The following is a 249-nucleotide window of genomic DNA, read 5'->3' as shown; positions in this document are numbered from 1 at the left end:
GACTGATGGGAACCACAGCTGGACTCACGGTGGTTCTCTGAGCTTCTACACCAGGGCCTGACTTTTAAACATAGTCTTTATAAAGTGTTTCTGTTCATCAGAGGAAATACTCTGCTGTGCTACTCAGAAGTAATCTGATTACTGTGTAGGGATACTGCTTTGCTGCTGTGTTCTGTTCATGTTCTACCCGACTCAGCTATGTGATGCTGGATCATACATTCAGTGGTTCTATGATTCTGTCCCTCAGCA

This window comes from Stegastes partitus, unplaced genomic scaffold (genome assembly GCF_000690725.1).
Source record: "Stegastes partitus isolate 25-593 unplaced genomic scaffold, Stegastes_partitus-1.0.2 Scaffold2629, whole genome shotgun sequence".
In the NCBI taxonomy this organism is placed as follows: domain Eukaryota; kingdom Metazoa; phylum Chordata; class Actinopteri; family Pomacentridae; genus Stegastes; species Stegastes partitus.
The sequence above is the reverse complement of the archived record's forward strand: the minus strand, read 5'-3'. Positions refer to the sequence as shown.